The sequence below is a fragment of the Plectropomus leopardus genome, chromosome 23 (assembly GCF_026936395.1).
Source record: "Plectropomus leopardus strain MGB_pleo_1.0 chromosome 23, ASM2693639v1, whole genome shotgun sequence".
Classification (NCBI taxonomy): Eukaryota; Metazoa; Chordata; class Actinopteri; order Perciformes; family Serranidae; genus Plectropomus; species Plectropomus leopardus.
In genome coordinates, this window is record NC_142198.1 from 11,483,140 (window position 1) to 11,499,189 (window position 16,050).

At 42.1% G+C, this 16,050-nt stretch overlaps 1 protein-coding gene across 30 annotated transcripts in view; it reads right to left on the minus strand.

The window, feature by feature from the left end:
- LOC121961980 (receptor-type tyrosine-protein phosphatase delta-like) overlaps positions 1 to 16,050 on the minus strand; it is a 406,358-nt gene that overhangs the window by 236,352 nt on the left and 153,956 nt on the right. For all 30 annotated transcript variants that reach the window (XM_088073842.1, XM_088073833.1, XM_088073840.1 and 27 more), the window contains exon 5: positions 4,553 to 4,625. The gene's annotated coding sequence lies outside the window, so the exon portion shown is untranslated. The remainder of the gene's footprint in view (positions 1 to 4,552; positions 4,626 to 16,050) is intronic.

Here is a 16,050-nt window from a genome sequence, read left to right on the forward strand (position 1 = left end):
CAGTAGTGAAGTATTAACTATTTTGTAAACATCTGATGCTATGTAGTTTAAAACATCTTTGAAGAAACTTATAGGCAAAATGTCTAGACAACAGGTAGTTGGTCAGAGATTTTGAACAATATCTGTCAAAGTTGCATGGTCTAGTGTTCTTGTTAGGAGGCACAAGTGATTTTTGACCATTTTTCTTGAACTGATTGAATTACAAGCTTTTTGTCTTACTTTAACAATTTTGTAAAGTAAAAAGACACAAAATCATTGCAGGATTTGGTGGATGGTAGTTCAGGAGGCAGTGATGTTGGGGGTTTGTCAATCTGTCAACGATAGTGAATAAAGTGCTGTTTTATTTGTTGCTGTTCTTATTAATGACCTCTGAGTGAGTAAAAGGACTGCCTTGCCCTCTTTAGCCCCAGGTTGTAAATTCTAAGTCTCTCTTTAAAGATGTCATAGTGGACCTGGAGTCTGGTTTTTCGCCACCGGTGTTCTGCCTTTCTACACTTCTTACACGTTTTTTGAGCTTAACTATTGTGGCATTGCTCCAGGGAGCTTTTTTCCTACCAAAGAGAACTTTAGTCTTCATTGGAGCAATGTCATCGATAACATTTGTAATATAACAACTGAACAAGGTCATTGACTGAGGGTGAAGGCAGAGCTAGTGTAGGTATAAAAACCTGGTTGAAAATTGTGCAGGTGTTTTTATTAGAATAACACTTTTTTAATAACCTCTGTTTTAATTCTGTTGGTATTAGTAATGATGATCATTTTAAAGGGGACATAGTAGTGGTCAGAAAGGGCAACATCTCTCACCATGACCTCTGAAATGTGTAGACCTTTAGAAATAATGAGATCTAAAATATGACCCTTGTTATGTGTTGGATTTGTCACATGTTCGGAAAGACCAAAATTGTCCAGGATGCATAATAGTTATTTAGCACTGCTATCTTTGGGGTTATCAATATGAATATTGAAATCACCCACTATAAGAACATAATCAAATCAATACACACAGCAGCCAACAATTGAGAAAAGTTACCCACGAAATGTGGATTATATTTAGAGGGCCTATAAATAGTTAATAAGGTTGCTCGACAGGTGGATCCCAGCTGAAACGCAAAATATTCAAAAGAGCCAAACTTCCCACATTACAACTTTTTGCATTGGTGGACATCATTAAATAAGGTGGCTGCTCTGCCTCCCCTTTTAAGTGCTCTGGCCTCACTAATAAAATTAAAGGTTGGGGGAGCTGATTTGATGAGAGCCGCTGTGCTATTATTTTCATTCAACCAAGTTTCAGTTAAAGACAAAAAATCCAGCTTCTCCTTGATAATGAAATCATTCACTAAAAATGACTTGCCTGACAAAGACCTGATATTTCATAGTGCTAATTTTAACGCTCTAAAAACATTATCAGGCAGAGTTTGAGGCTGGTGCACAACTGGAGTTAAGTTAGCTTGGGAGGCTGCAGGCTGAGAGCATACTTTTTTGTGCCTGATGCTGGTTATAACTGGAATGGCAAAGGTAATGTCTCCTCTATGCCTGTGATGGCTGTGTAGAACAAGAACTGATAACCAATGAGGAGTGAGTATCCAGACCAGAGTCACACATGCCGGAGATTGTAAACAGTCATGCAGGTGGGCCGGACAGAGAGCAATGAAAAATGTTTGCTGACAACATATGTGAGCCCAACCGATTTGGATGAAGACCGTCAGTTCAGAAAACGCAGGACGCTGCCATGAAAGATTGAAGTTGTCAATGGACCCAATGTTTTGAGCTGGACATTGAGCCTGAAGCCACTCGTGTAAAGCCAGCAACCTACTGAAACGTTCAGTTCCTCAACCAGTGTTGGAATGGGTCCTGAGATGGGAATGTTTTTACCGCTTTTTGTAAAGAGCTCCATCAGTTCAGTGAACTCCTTTTTCACCACCTCTAATTGTTGCCGTGCAGTGTTGTTGGTGCCAATACGGACTACCACCTTCTTAACAGATGAGTAATTTGTCAGCAGGCTGGGAATGGCATAAACTAAGTCAAAGACTTTAGCACCACCACCAGCATTGATGAAGGCGGTAGCGCTGTGTGCCCAGCATTCACAGGCTGAGACCAGCGATGCTTTTCTTCAGCCTTGAAACGGTATGGTGGGGTGACCGACACTCGGATCCACACTCAGCCATCAGACTGGTAGTTTGTCCGTAGAAGTTGTGGAAGCTTAAAGTTTCATCAAAAGCGACTGACTAGCCTAGCCACCAGGCTAAAAACAAACCTGTTAAGCTTGCAGCAGTCCAGAGGGTCCAGTAGGCCAGATAAACTAAAGATCCAAACGTTCAATGGATAAAATCTTCGACCTTGTCAAAACTTGAAGGTATGACAACCAAGATTCAAAGGTGTAGTATAAAAAGAGGCTCTAAAACTAGATAAAAACACCAACTTAAAGAAAAGAACTCCCTTCCTATGTAGATATAAATGGCTCATTCTCAGGTAATAACATGTCAATTCTTATTTTCTGCAGATTATACACTAAAGGAAACACACTTTTTTTTTTTATTCCATTTCTGGCAATATATCCCCCTGAATACTACGCATTGGACCTTTAAGAGCCATAATTCAAAACAGCAGTTATGCACTGTGGTTTGTACCACCTTATCTTTTCCCCAATTATAAAAGGCCTTAGCTGTAAGAAGACAGCATTTTTCACTGTTAACAGGTCACTTCTCATTTACAGTAAGCACTTTTGGAAAGTAGACTTTGGAAAGTTTTTTGGCTGCTGGACTCATTGCTATTCTAAACGAGGTCACCTGCTACTGCTGTGAATTCTGCTTTATAAAACACAACTCCATCTGACAGGTGTAGGGCACTTACGCTCTCTGTGAAATGCACCATAGCGTCATTTACAAGTGTCTTTAAGACTTTCTCTCTGAGAAGAAACAGCAGATTCAATTTAAATTTAATGCCTTAATGGTTGTTGAACAGGACATTCAAATGGCCTCCAACAGACTATGCGATGGTGACAATTTTTCCGCTGTCATTTACAATACTTCAGGCACAAAGTTAGTCTAACTCACTTGTCTGTGCTTAACTGTTTTTGTCTTGCCTTTCCACTGAAGCTACATTTGTCGCTGTCATCTTTAATTTAAGTCACTTTGCCACCTGAGCCTTCAACAAATTTTTGCAAATGTTCACAGTAATTGCCACAAGGGACAGAGGGCATCATATGTGTGAAGCGCTCTAAGTGAAAGACATCGTTTGCCTCGTAGCGTTTACACTTACCTATTTAACACACTTGGGAATATACTTGATGCTGCAGGTAAAAATAAGACATAAAAGCAGAGGCCGTGTCCCTCAAAATAGCAAGCTGCAAAACTTTACTTGAAGGTGCAGTTGATAAGTTCATTGGGAATCCTATGGACATGTAGGGGAATGTTCTGGTGTGTGCTGCCCAGGGAAAAGTAACTCGCAGCAACACAAACGCTCCCAATTACAGCTGCACCCGCAAGTCCTCTGGGGGAAACCACAGCACTACTCATTGATCTGAAAAACAGCACTGTGATAGGGGACAACTCTGCTCTGGTTCCAAAGGACGTGAACTGTACTGCTAATGATCCCAGCTTGAACATCATTATGATGATGATTATAATGAGAAGCAGACATTCATTTTAAATTTGAAGCATGTTGTGTTATTGCTGAAGGCATTCTAGTCACAATATTATTTCAATCAGTGATTTTTGTCATTCTGTGTGTTTACATTTGTGCCACATACTGTAACTAGCTTATTGCTTTTTTTCCCAAGATGGCTATTCTTGTAGTCCTTGTGTGTTTGCATTTATTCTCAGGCCTCCCCAATGTGCTTAAAGCACCTGTCAGTGCTTTGAAAAGTGCGAATGGGTGCATCATCCATACAGTCTTAATGTGGAAAAAGATCTTCTGTAAAAAAAAAAACACGAGAGCCTCAGCAGCAGCGGCTGCAGCAGCAGTAGAGATTCCTGTACTCCAGAGGGCACCATTAGCATGCTTTATGTGTGTCACTGTGCTATTCAGAGCAATACCAGTGATATTTCAAGCAATTAAGCATCAGTCCAGTACAACAGCCAAACAGCAGCTACTGATGTGTGAGAAGAATGCTGGTCACACATTTTAAATGTGATTACAAAGGACAGTTTACAGTATAATACTGTAAACACAGCTTGTTAAAAACAAAACATTGACTCTTCTATAATTTCTAGAACAGCCAGCCTGTTTCATAAAGGAAATCAAACCTAACTTGTTTGCCAAGCTTGAATATTGTTTCATATCAAATAATAAAAGTCAGGTGGTAAAGAAACCAATTTACTGTGACTGAACAGTAAATCATTTCATACATTCATCTATACTCATCTATACTAACAACATTTAGTTGTTTGACCTTTGATTTGATATCTCTGTGGTAACGTTATTATCTTGCTGTTGGGTTTTTTTTGTAGGTGCTTTGACATTTGGGCGTTAAAAACAGGATTTTGGTTATAGAAGATTGTCATAGATGGAGTGCTTTGTTCTGTAATACAATTTTAAGGGAGAAGGATCTTACCTGTTTGGAATAATGATTTGCGATTGCTGCTTCAGACCAGAGTGATGAAAGAAGAGAACTCCTCAGAATCTCCCTAAAGGGGAAGAGATAGAGAGGTCCATGTAAGTCATGCTTTAGTGCATCATATCATTGTCCATTCACACCAAAAGACTTGGATCATTGTGCTGTAGAGTTGCCCATATAATCACATGATGAGATGTATGGAGACAAGCGTACACCAACAAACCCTCTACATTGCTGTATTATCAGCATAGTCCCATTAGGTTCTGTAAACATGCTCCATGTACTTTAAGGAGGTGATTTTCCGTTGTGCATAATGAGAGCTGCTAAAAATAGACTCCTGCATGAACGCTGACAGTGTCTCTACCACATACTGAAGACAGGATAGCAGGATGTTGGAATATGTCTGCTTGTAAGTAATAATTTTTGACAGTGACTCTCTTTCATGCACCCTTAGTTGTGTGCAAGAAAGCATGAATATGCGCCTGACGTACACACACTCACTCTGATGCACATACACGCCCTGTGATAACCGTACAGTGCACATGCATGGGACCTTAATTGATTTTGTCAACGGTTCGGTTCAGATTGATGACTAGGAAATAATAGGGTGGCAAGGGACCCTAAATGATATCCAAGGAGCATAGAGGTCCTCCTCATTCTCGAAAACACACAGGCAGGCTTTATCAATATTAACAGTCTCCCATATTTACTTTATGAATTTCCAGGACTAGAGCTAGGCTCAGTAGCGGAAGGAGGAGCACATGCTTGAAATTGTTTGACTGCTCTGAAACGTCACAGCAACGCCATTGACTGACAGATCTATGCCTGTTTTTGTCTTGCATGACATTGACACTGATAATTGGTTGTTGGACACTGTTGTAAACACTACCTCTCCTATCTGCTGCCTCCATGCAGCACCGCATCTTCAAAGCACTACAAATGTGAGTTGAGCTTGGCTTTTTGCATCTGTAATCCGACTTCACATTTTTTTCCCTACTTTGCCAACGCACTTGATATGCAAAAATCATATGTTTACTTTTGAGATCAAAGTTTCTTTCTCCCTCCCCTTCTTCATTTTCCCCATCTAAAAATGGACTCCTTTCATTATGCAAGCCAACAAAGAGCAGCGTCTCCTCACGCAGCCCATTCCAAGCATACTGATTAATTAGCTTGTATAATTAGCTTAATGATTTAGAGAAACATGGCCATGGCCACCCAAGAAGCTATGCTAATGGACCCCTGTCTATAGCAATTAAAATGCCCATAACTTAACAACAGTCGCTTAAAAGTCCAGATAACAGCTCCAAAAGAAAAAGGTGGTGCAGTAATCGATACAATATCATATTAGCTGGTGTTGTGTTAATGGTCATTGTACTTTTGAGATTGTGTTGCAAGTTATGTGTTTGTATTGAATAATATTTCCCAGACACCACTGGAAGACTGAGAGCTAATGAAGTGTTCTCATTTCTTACTATGACGATTAGTTTTAACGCTGGCGGCACACTCGGTGCACTTAGACCTCAAATTAGACTTGAGATGTGATGTAAGATGCTGAAAATGTGAAACCTGCTTTTACTGTCGCAATGAGCAAAGTTATATTCCATCTATCTCATCATGCATTTCTATATATCTTCTGTCTGCCAGTTATGTTAACTCCTCGGTGTGAGCACATACTGTAAAAAGTGCATGAGTTAGGACACTCAGTTGTGGACTTTACAGTTTCCATTAAATGTGATTCAAACCAGACAGTATCTCGGCACTTTGACAGTAGCATCAGCATTCCTGGCTGCACTTCAGACATAAATCGCCCGTTTATGACCTTCCCCTGAACAGTAACCAACAGAGACACCAGCTCGACTCATAAAACCACCAGAATGTTGAGGTGGAAGTGAAGATATTACTTATCCATACACGACTTCTAAAACGCCAGTCAAGTGGGTGCAGTTAGAAAAAAATTGTATCCTTATTTGTTTATTTTTTTTAGTGCTCTGATTGAATGCTGGGAAGATCACACCCAGTCATAAATGACTGGTAATTTACAGCACACTTTGCTGCTGGCAAAGCAAGGGAATTATGGCACCATGGTGCTTGTATAAACAGCACAGGAAATGGACTGTGGTATGGAGGGTTAGTTCAATGTTTACTGCAGGACCACTGTAAAACAAGCCTCAAGTCTGTGACTAAAACTGGCAGTCGATACTGTAAAAACACAACTAAACTACTGTCCAGTTACGAATAGAGCCTGGTATTGAATACTGAAAACAATCTGGAGTTGCACTTTCGGAGAACATTGCATAACTTTTGAAACAATACTGCAACAAGAGAGCACTTAACCCCAACACTTACAGTATTGGGGTATTCAAAATCTAGACTTATACCTAGCCTCATATCACAATGTTGATATAGTATGGATATATTGTCTAGCCTTCAAATCATGCATTCATTGTGCACTGGGAGGTCTGAATTTTGGCATTGCCCGTCAGAAATGTTAACTGAAATGCCTCCTGAAGTTGGATATCTGAGTTGGAAAGTCAAAGAAACCTTACAAACCCTTACATGCCAAGATGGCTCTCTGCCCAACAACAGTAAAAGCTGTAGTACTATACCGCTTATTAGCACTTCTGAAGACAGTCTATTTGTTGACATGCTGCCACAGTGTTTGTATGTCCAATATTCCAGATCCTTTTAGTTCTTCTTCGGTTTTCACCAATCTCTTTTGCTACTAAATGCTTCAATCTATGTTTGGCAGCTTGTGGCTTACTATGTCTGTCCACTTTTTGGTACTGGGCAGATACTTTACAGTAGGATTATACCTCACAAATTTCATTACGAAACAATATTTTGTCAATTATTTGGTCAATGATACAATATTTGCTAATATCAAAAAGCCTGCCATGACATTACTTTTGATCAAGTTAATTCTGGTCCATTATCAATAAATATCCTCATTGTCTTTTTCTTGTCTGCTTGCCATTGTTTGTTTGGCACTAGGCAGCTAACACTGTTTGAATCGTAAGGAAGGAGGTGTGCCTGGAGGGGAATGGTAAAAAATCGGAATTTCAAAATAAAGGCGTACCTTAAAGACGACAATATGAATAGACATCATTAAATCAATATATTGATGGAGACCGAGGTATCATTACATTCCAACTACACAGTGGGTTGTACATTTGTGAGCTTTCGTATCTGTTTTATTGAAAGAGTTTGAAACATCAACAAGAAGGAATAGGCTTCATTTCAGTGCTGACACAGCATAGCATAGAAAACAGTGAGGCTCCCATCTGTTAAATATTTCCTAAAAACATGAGGGAAGAGGTGAAACAAAACTCGCAAGACAGCAATTCTCATACTACGCAGTAGCTAATAACCGATCAGCTGCTAGACTAGCTGAGTGTTGCTCAAGTTACAAGTTACAGGACTAATATGATTTACCCGATGCCATTTACAAATTGTTTCAGCAGTTCCAATAGCTTCCATATGTTATCTCCCTGAAAGCCTCTTTAATGAAACAATGTATGGCAAATGTGTCATTAGGGTTCACAGCACTCCCAAACACACTAATTGCCACGCAGGCTTGATAACAGTCTGTTTGTGTCTGTGTCTGCATGTTGCCAGCAGGTGCGATGTGATTCACTTGTGTGAGCTGAACATCACAGTCCCGAGTTTGACACCATTGTGTCAAAAACTCTGTGCTCAGCTCGTCAGCTCTGGTGCGCTGTGCCCAAACAAGCCAGCTAAAAATGAGCACTTGGGAAGTGATCTGCCTTTCGCTTCCCCCTCTCTCTCTCTCTCTCTCTGTCTCTGTCTCTCTCTCGCTCTCTCACTCTCACTCTCTCTCTGTACCAACAGCTGCCTCAGTGGCACCGGGTAGCGTCACTGTCAGACGTAGATGGAATTAGTTATATGGTACATCATATGTCTTTTCAGAATTGGCGTCATGCAGCCCAAAAAAGATCTGCTTTGGGTGGGAGGAGGTAGGATGTTTTAGACACATTTGCATAGGTTTGCAGTTGTTGGGCGGATGTTGACGGGATATCACATTTGCCATGTGAGCTGTCTCAGTGAAAAATGTTCCCATCCAAACTCAAAGATGCAAATTCCAAAAATCAATTCAAGATGCAGCAACGTTTGCTTATAATATAAGTTGCATGGAAAATTGTTGTTGTTTTATTGCTACAACTGGCCATAGCTGTCCCTCCTGTGATTGCTAATACTTTAGACCAGTGGTTCCCAACTTGTCCAGCCACTGGTTCCAGATTTCTCCTTAGTCATTAGTTCAAGGTCAGCACATAAGAAAATGTACGACATATTCAGTTTTATTTTACAAAATGTTAATAAGACATGGGTTTAAAACACAATGCATTGAAACGTATTCCAAGAATAAAGAGCAATTAGTTAAAACCAGGGGCATTTATAGGATATGAGGACTTCGGAGGCTTAGCCAGGACCTTTGTGGGGAGGGGTGTGTGTGTGTTGTTGGGTGGGGGTGTGTGTGTGTGTTGGGGGTGTGCCAAAGTTGCAGGCCCAGTTGTTTTATTCTTTTACATTTTTTTCAGATTTTTGTTTTCCTTTCAAATTTTGGGTAAAAACTTTTGGCATTTTTTTTCCTTTCCAAGTTTATAGTGATATTTTTTTAAAAAAAAATCTGCAGTTTTGTTTTGCTCAAAATTTTTGGGCGATTTTGAAAGAGAACATGCATTCCAAACCGTGGGCCTGCCAAAATAAAAATCGCCAAAATGACACCACTTATCGCAGCCAGAAACTGTAAAACAGAAATTATAGTTGAATTTTCAAATTTCTGACAGACACTGCAACCAAAGAAGTATTTATTGCTTCAAGACCAGTGCAAAGGCACAGTTTGTTTACAAGCAAAATAAAACCAAGAACAGGGAAATTAAATAGTTACTGTACTTAAAAAAAACCCAACCCTCTCTCGCTCTACTGCAGGAAACCACAATTCAAAATGATTGATATGCTTGGAATTTACTGTAGCTCAAAATATAGTGGGTTTTTCACGAACTTGGTCATGAGTCACTTGCGGTCCATTCAGAGCAGACCTGTGTTCCAGTTTTGTACTGTAACCCACCAGTTGGGAACCACTGCTTTTGGTACTATCCACTTTTTTGTCCTGCACACAAGCACTATTGCCAGTTTTGAAACAAACTGAAGATAACTCTCCTTCTTTCTCTTAGAATGAAGAATGTGGAGGGCTGCTGCTTCTGCTGTGGTGGAGAATAGGTGAGTACAGACATCTTTCGATAGTACCTCTCCCTTGTCTGCAAAGCCCCTCTTATCAGCAGAGTTTTCTATCATGCTGGAAACTTTCCATCATGCTGCAACTGCTCCTCCCCAAAGGCTATCATAATCTGCTCAGCATGCATAATGTTAATCGTTCAAATATCTCATCGACACAACAGGATAAGCATGCTGTCAGAGCAAAGAGGGGAGTGAGATAATGTGTGGTAGACAGAAAGCGTAGAAGGAGGTACGGTGGAAGAACAGGATGGGTTAAGGCAGCAGAAAGGAGTAAAGGGTGAGAGATCAGATGAGACAATGAAACTGAGAATGAAACAGGAAGATGGAGTGAGGGAAGCTGGAAAGAGGGAAAACACATTAAGGCTAAATTGGGAAAATTGCATGAAGAGAAAGGAAAGGAGGGTAGCTCCTCTTAGGAAACTCTACGCCACTATATTCTGTCCCGTTTTTCCAGTCAGCTTTGGAGAAGATGATAGCATTGATCATCTTCTTAAAAGGCCGCTTTTCCTGTCACTGTATCACCTCACGTCATTAAGATGACTGGTTGAGTTGCTTTAAAAGGTTTTTCTTATGCCTGGTGGAGTCAAGCTGTTGCCTCCCTTCATTCGGCTGACAAACCTAAGAATGCTTAAGTGTCGGTCATATCGATTTTCAGCAATCTGCCGTTATTAGATCAGATTTAATGAAAGGGCAATGTCTGGGAATGAAATCTACTCAAAATTGTGTTGAATTGAGGCCCATCCAAAGGCAGTGGGCATATTCACTGAGATTCTTTGTAATTGGAAACACATGTTCATCAATCAAAACCAGATAATTCCATCACATTCATCGCATCCATGACAGATAGTCTATTCTATTGTCCTGATACATTACTTCTCCGAGGCTCACACCCCCGGGTTTCCCTGAGGAGTTCCCATCTCAACTCTCATGAGTACTGGGACGAATGAAGTAAATAGATTTTGCACTCCAGATCGCTCACATTTCCTCCTCTATAAATCCACTTGTCGCCGCATAAATCTTTGGGAAGTTTGGGCCGCCCTGTGCCTCTGCTTATTAGCCAGCCAGGGATCAATTTATCACCTTTGAGGACAAAGAATGGAGGCGTTTGGGGATTCTCTCTATCCCTTTGATTTATGGAGTCGATGGAGAGGCAGGGCATTTTTGGGTCATGCAAATTCTTCTCGGCACAAGTGCCTGCCCCTCCTGCCTCCCTCTTTGTGCTGAATTAATTTCTTTGGCAGCGAGAGGAAGAGCGGAATCTGTAAGTGAATCAGGTGGTCGGGGTGTGATTGAGAAGGTTAAGCTTGTTCAAGAAAGTGGTAATGATGGCGCCTCGTAAATGCAAGGACCATGTATCAAAGGGAATTATCCACTTTGGGTGACAGCTGAGAGAAGGGTTGTTGGTTTTGACTGAATTTCCCTCAAACACATTCAAATCCACAAGACCTTTCATGCAGTTCTAAAGCTTCACCACTAGTCTGTGCTATCGGTCTGGCAAATTCTCCACCGCTCTTGTGACCCATTTATTTCCATGTGAGGAGCTGCAGGAATGTGGCTGCCCCACCTCACCTGCGCTAAGTGGCTACCTCGTCTTTGGCAGATGAACTGCAACGCCTGGCTGCTACACTACAACTCCCTCTTTTGTAATTGTCCTCATGTAAATGATGGACTGGGGGATGATGTGGGCTTGTGGGAAATGTATTTTCTTGTGAAGTAGAAGCGGCTTCAGTGAGGTTGCTGGCTTTGCATAGCAGTTACAAGGCAGGTTTGAACCATTGCATCACTGTATTGTTTGGTATACAAGTGTGAATCCAGTGTGATTCAACCTCTTATCATCAGACACTATACTATGCAGGGGAAAGGATGGGGAGGCTATGTTTTGAGGTTACAAAAGGCACTTTTGTGTCGGGATACTCCTTTCTGTAAGCTGCATGAGTGTGTGTGTGCGTAAGTGTGTGTTTGGGCAGCTGACAGAAATACAAAATATTAACACAAATTCAGATGTCGCTCTGTGTTTGGCAGCTTTTCCAGATATTAAATTCTTCAGCATTACGTCTGCATTACATACATTTCAAATGAACTTCTTCCCTTCTTTGTGCACGGGTTAAATACAAGTCGTATGCGGTTCACAACTCACTCGCCACCGCCTTGGCTCTCGTCCACACTCATCCCTCCTTGGAACAAATGAGCCTGCGCCGGCCAGCAGATTTTTCCAACGCCTACTAGTACCGCCACATCTTTGTCATCTTCCCTCTCCCGTGCTCTCCCTTTTGCTCTCGCTTCCTCTTCTTCTTCCTTCTTCTACCTTGTTTAGGCACACTCTTTTTTTGTGGCAGAGAGCATAACTCGCCGTTTGCTGAGTGGGCAGCGGGGAGTGGAGGAGGAAAGAAGAGAAATAGAAAGAAAGACGCAGAAGGAGGAGGGAGGTAGAGAGTTATCTAACAGGATTAAAGGAGAACAACGGAATGGAGAGCACTTAAAATACTCATGACATGAGCCTTCTTGCAAAAAGGAAGGGATGAGTAACAATGGCTGAATCACTCTTGAGGCTTTCTGGCTCTACAAAATATGTTTCTCTCTCCTTCCTCTCTCTCTTTCTATTACCACCTATGTCTCTCCTTCAGTCTTCCCCTTTCGGCCTCATTTGTACTTACTGTCCAGGGGATTTGATGGATCTCAGAGGAGTCGAGTTTAATAATGTGAAAGAGAGAGTAGCTTTAATTAACCAATGGAAGAAAAGGTATTCAATTCAGATGGAATGACATCGGCATATACTGTAAGCCTTGGGTGGATATTGTTAGCTAGAGGGGGGTGGGGGGATAGGGAAGGGAAATCAGGAGGGAGAATGGGTAGAGATAAGTAAGAGATGATGAGATAGTGCAAAGGGAGATATCTGGTGAGACAATTTCAAGCAAAGCAAGAGAGGATGATAGGCAGATGTTGATGAGGATTGAGAGAAAGAAAATCTGAGTTTTTGGCAAAATCCTGTGTGTAGCCAAGGGCTAGGTGAATATATGATGAAGTATGTCCTGTCAAGAATGGGGCTAGAACAACTGCTTGGCCCACTTCTGCCCCGTCCAGGGAGCAAAAGACGAGATAAAAATGTTTTTTTACAGCAAGGCCAAGCAAATTCCTTAGTTACCTTTACCGGTCTGTTACGCACCAGTGTGTGTTTATTGAGATGTCGACAGTAAATAGGAACAAATACCTTCCCCCTCACCCCCACCATACAGGAATCAGAAAGGTAGAACAACATGACAAATTTCTTCTGGGCGGATCGAACTTCCGGGAGAGAATAGCACTTCAAACGATCGGCGTGCCTCGCCAGCTTCCCTGCCCGTCTGACTCACCAAGATAGGAGCCGTCTGGCAGCTTGGGCCCAAACACACACAGAAGCGCTCCTTTGCACACAGGTGTGGGAGCACACAGGATTTTGCATAAGTACACACAAGCCCTCTTCTACTGTACTCCTCAAACATCGTATCCCTCACTCAAAACACCGCAGTGTCCTCCACCTCTTGTAAATGAAGACGTGGCACATCCTTTGTCCAGCACTTGACAAGCGGCTAAATTCTGAGCGGATCTTAATGCAGCAAACGAATGTGTTTACACTTGCTATAAAAAGATTCCACTTGGCACATAATATCTGTGGCTGAGGTCTCTGGAGTTGCCGCTGCCTCTCTTTTTATATCACATAACAAACATGTGACGGCAGTGGGAGAGAAGCTCTCCAGCCTTTGTAAATAGGGCACCATTTGAATATTTTACTCATGGCTTGTGCTTATTGAGGATTCATTTCTTTTGAATCATCGCTTCGTCCAAAAATGGAGAAAGGAAAGTATATGAAAACAAATAAATAAATAAGACTGTGTACGAGTGAGTGCACACACAGTGAATCCTGTCCTTCTTCTCAGCATGATATCGCGTCCTTGATGGTTATGTAAGGGACGAATTTTAATGATAGTAAGATCATGACAGTATATGCACAAAATAATGACGACTTGGCCGCTTGGTAAATTGACTGAGAGATTTGGCTTTTGGTGCTGACTCTCCAAAGAGAAGACTTACAAGGAGCTTCTGGGATTTGAGAGTTGAAAGATAAAGGCTCGGTTACACTGGGGATCCGCGAGTGCCTCAATTTTCGGCTCAGCGCCATGACAAGAATCATTAGGCTAGAAAAAACTTGATGGAATAACTCAAAGGCATAATCAGTTGTTTACAATAGCAGGGGAGGGTGAGACTGAAGGCAGGAGATGGAACAAAACCTTCACAGATGAAGGAGGGGGTCTGAAAAAAATAAGAAAAAAAATGCTCAGAGTGACCAGACGGCGCTCTGACATATTCTGAATCCTCGCTGACACACTCCTGATGTGTGACAGCGAGGGACAGATGGGAGAAGCAGGGAGAGAAGTGAATGTAAAGTCGAGAGTGAGGATAGATAGAGGAATAGAAGAAGCAGTTGAGGGAAGGTTTGGAAAAAAAAGGTGGTTGAAAAGTAGAACGAGAAGCAGAAAATGGACAGATGTCCTGAGAACCCTTTCAAGTTCACTCAAGTGCCCTTCAGCAAGGCACTCCGACCACTCTGATGAAGCTGGTCGGCAGCAAAGAGTACAACACCGGGGCAACTCCCAGGTGTGAATGAGAGTGACCTTTTCTCTCTCTGCAACTACACCCCAAGGCTGCTCCTGTAAATAAGAATGTGTTCTTAGTCAACGTTCCTCATCCCATAAAGGATTAAAGAGCACAGCACAAAGGGAGAGAAGAGCAATGAATTGAAGAAATGACAAAATAGCAAAATGGATCATGCTCGGGATAAGGAAATAGAGAAAGTAACTAATTCCATGACATTGTTTTAGCTTGAGCTATGACGCGCATTTCCATCAGAGAAGGTCAAAGACGTCGTGCCTTCCGTGACTGCAGCTGATCTGAGACCTGTGACAGAGTGAGGCGCATCACCATACACTTGTCAATGACTGACAGAATACTAAAGAGAAAGTCACGTCACTGGAAGGAGGGAGAGAGTGAAGGAGGGAGGCGGGGAGAAGAGACAAAGCTTCGAGAGGCAGCGCCAGGATGGAGGACGGAATATTAAAGCGCCAAGTGTAAACTGAAAGTGGTACAGCGAGACAGAAACACAGCTGGGGAAGGGGAGGCAGTCAAGAAGAAGAAGGGGAACTGTGAATGAATATTAGGCAGAGGGCTATTCACCGAGTGTTGATATGGATGAAGGCGGGAAGGACGGGAGGGAGGGGGAGTTGGGGAGGGAGGAGACAGTCTAAAAGTGGAGGAGAGTGTGCAGAGGAGAGATAGGAGTTCTTACTCTCCTCTGGGAAGGTCTGGGGGTGGAAAAAACGAGAAAGACAGGTGAGATAGAGAAAGAGTGAATGGGAGAGAATGTAAGGCGAAATGCGGGATGAAAGAAAAGGAGAGAGCAGAAGAAAACATTTTGGAAGGAGAGCAGAGATAAAAATAGAGGAGGAGACAGAAGGAGAGACATTCCGAACAAGCCCAAACTATCGCGCCAGAACACACTTATCTCCCAAAGTGCAGACAGTACATTATCGCCACTGGCACTAAAAACAGCCTGAATCATCAATAAATGAAATCCGGCGCAGGTAAACACGAAGTGGTGTTTCAAGCACAGAGGTATCAGTGCTGACAAAGGGAGTGTGATGGTGAGAGGATATGGCCGTGCAGACGATTTCTCATTATCTGCCTTGTGTCAGTTATTAACGCTGCGTCCATTCCAACATCTAATTAATGCAGATAGCCAAATGCCAAACCTGATGAAATACCGTGATGAGGGATTAGCTGGAATAACAAACGCTCTGACCGGCATAACTTTGTCTCCCTGATTAGGTGGCAGAGAGAGGAGGGGAGAAGCATTTCTGGATCACTTAAGTCTCTCTTCCTCTTCTTCTTTTTTGCTCCCTCTCTTTCTCCTCCTACCTCCACTTCGCTGTCCTTAATGAAGACTTTTTCCCTCTGCCATGTGCCCCCATTCTCCCAGCTTCCCTCCCCTAAGTCACTGAGTGCTGTCCTAATTCCATTCTGATAGATGGAGAGGGGAAGAGGCTCATTAAAAATGGCTTTGCTGATTGTGCTGCTGCTGGGTTTTTTTCTTCAGTCAAGAGGCATATGTGTGTGTTGTGTCTGGTCAAGTTTTTTCCAGCTGCTGTTAGATGGAGTGGTGGGATAAAGGAGCATGTAGTATAAGCAGAATTGTTATTTAGAACATT